Source organism: Myotis davidii, unplaced genomic scaffold (genome assembly GCF_000327345.1).
Source record: "Myotis davidii unplaced genomic scaffold, ASM32734v1 scaffold811, whole genome shotgun sequence".
Lineage (NCBI taxonomy): Eukaryota > Metazoa > Chordata > Mammalia > Chiroptera > Vespertilionidae > Myotis > Myotis davidii.
In genome coordinates, this window is record NW_006283149.1 from 325,119 (window position 1) to 327,661 (window position 2,543).

General features: G+C 54.7%; 1 protein-coding gene across 1 annotated transcript in view; it reads left to right on the top strand.

The window, feature by feature from the left end:
- The window catches only part of GABRB3 (gamma-aminobutyric acid type A receptor beta3 subunit), a 14,012-nt gene that overhangs the window by 732 nt on the left and 10,737 nt on the right, over window positions 1-2,543 (top strand). The gene's annotated exons all lie outside the window — the stretch shown is intronic.

The following is a 2,543-nucleotide window of genomic DNA, read 5'->3' on the forward strand; positions in this document are numbered from 1 at the left end:
AAAGATATTTAATATATTAAAAACATATTTAAAATATAGTCACGAGCAAGGGGACCGCCTGCCCGGTCCGTGACTACCACCCTTGACTACTGCTCCGGGCCCCGTGGGGTGCTGTCCGAGTCGAGGCCGTGCCGCCAGGATTTATGGGCCCGACTAAACGCGAGGCTCCCCGGTGGGTGCGAGTCATCGCTCCCCAGGCCTCCGAACGAACTCACTCGAACCAGAAAGCTAGGCTGCTTGTCCGGGACCCGAGGAGGTCCGGGGCTTCCCTGGTTACCTTGGAAACCGCCAGAATTCCCCAGGATGCTCCACCGCTGCTAGGGGGTTCCATGCTGTGACTATCGCCCCCTTTGCTAAACGGTGCCCTTAAAAAATACTGTGTGTCCTGCATGGACTTTGCACTGGGTTTATGTTGTATTTAATTATTTAAAAACATTACAAGGAGAGGAAAGGAGAGGGAGAGAGAAACATCCATGGGCTGCCCTGGACCGGGAATGGAACCCGAGACCCTTGGGTGCCCCGGGGCCAGCGCTCTAACCACTGAGCAGCCAGCCAGGGCAGAGCCTCCTGTGTTTGAGACGAGCCTGCAGGGCTTTGTGGGCCTCGCCCGGCTGTCAGGAAGGAAACGCCCGGCCACCGCAGTCCACACATGCCCCGCGGCTCCTCTGCCAGCTGCTTCCCCGGAAGGCTGGTCCTCGCGACACCCCTGCCCGTAGACTGTCAAAACCACCAGAGCCATCGAGACGCATTTGACTGGAGAGTCACTTGAATCTTTGGCCCCCAAAAAAGCACATCCGTATGTCAAAATACCGATCGTTTCATTAAACTCATCCATCCTGTGCGCATGGTCCCTGTGAACCGAAGGACCATTTACAGATAGTCTACATCAGGGGTCCTCAAACTTTTAACCGGGGCCCGTTCCCTGTCCCTCAGACCGTTGGAGGGCCGGACTATAGTTTAAAAAAAAACTATGAACAAATTCCTGTGCACACTGCACAGATCTTATTTTGAAGTAAAAAAACAAAACGGGAACAAATACAGTATTTGTATTTGCATGTGGCCCGCGGGCCGTAGTTTGAGGACCCCTGTTCTACATCATGTGTACACACACACACACACACACACACACACACACACACATGCCCAATCTATGTATCATGGTTTTGTTATTTTAATATTATATTTTTATTGATTTCAGAGAGGAAGGGAGAGGGAGAGAGATAGAAACATCAGTGACGAGAGAGAATCATGGATCGGCTGCCTCCTGCACGCCCCACACTGGGGATCGAGCCCACAACCCAGGCGTGTGCCCTGACCGGGAATCGAGCTGTGACCTCCTGGTTCCCAGGTCGATGTTCAACCACTGAGCCACACCGGCCGGGCTGGAATTGTTGTTAGTCTCCTGTCGATGAAGGTCTAACAGGGATTGCCTTCCTCCTGGAGGGTCCCCGAGACCCTAGCCGGCCGCGCTGCACCCCTGGGACCTTTGCCCGGCGGCAGCCCAGGCTGGTAGGTCAGCCCCCGTCTAGCCCCTCTGGGCTCCCTGCCCTGTTCCCGCCCAGCCCGGGATCAGGAGGGTGCTTACTTTGTCCCGGGTAGATGGAGCTCTCTGGCGAGGGGCGAGCTTTCCATGACGTCGTGCGCACGTCATCCCGGTCTCTTTCTGGGAAACCGTGACCCCGTGACTCTGACGACTGTGCAGAAACGCCAGGGACTGGCGGGCGACCGTGTTCTCGTAATGAGAAGAGATTGTTTCAAAGCATCAACTGTTTTCTCGCCCGGCCGGCATGGCTCGGTGGTTGAGCGTCGACCTACGAACCAGGAGGTCAGTTGGGGCCCATGCCCAGGTTGCAGGAGACAGCTGATCAATGGTTCTCTCTCATCATGTTTCTCCCTCCCTCTCTGAAATCAATAAAAAAAATTTTTTTAAAAAAAAATGAAGCTAGAACTTCTTTCAGAAGGTTCAAACAAAGGCTTCTAATTGGTTTGGCCACCATCTTATTCCAAAACTATACGTATTTTTTAAATCTTTTATTTATTGATTGGGGGGGGGCATTGATTTGCTGTTCACTCACTGATGCGTTCATTGGTTGTTGCTTGTGCCTGCCCTGACCTGAGATTGGACCTGCAGCCGTGGCGTATCAGTTGACGCTCCAACCACCCGAGCTCCCCGGCCAGGGGCCAGGCTCACAGGATGAGCCCAGGCGTGCTAAACCCCCAAACCCTTGCTTTGTCAGGGTCCCCCGATTCCCTTCCCACGAGCAGAGACGTACGTGATAAATTACCTCCCAGGAGAAGGATTATGCCGCCTTTTACTCCCACCACTACTCCCGGAGCTAGGGCGGCGACACCTGCTTCGGTGTTGGCCTTCCGCAGGCCACTGACCACTCACCCTCCGTCCTCCCTCCTCAAGGCCCAGCAAGTCGCCAGCTCACTTGAAACTGGGCTCCTCCAATCCCTTCCAAGTACGACTTATGTGTAAAGACAGGACTGGCCCTGGCCCGGTTAGAGCCTCGGCCTGGGGACCGAGGGGTCTCGGGTTC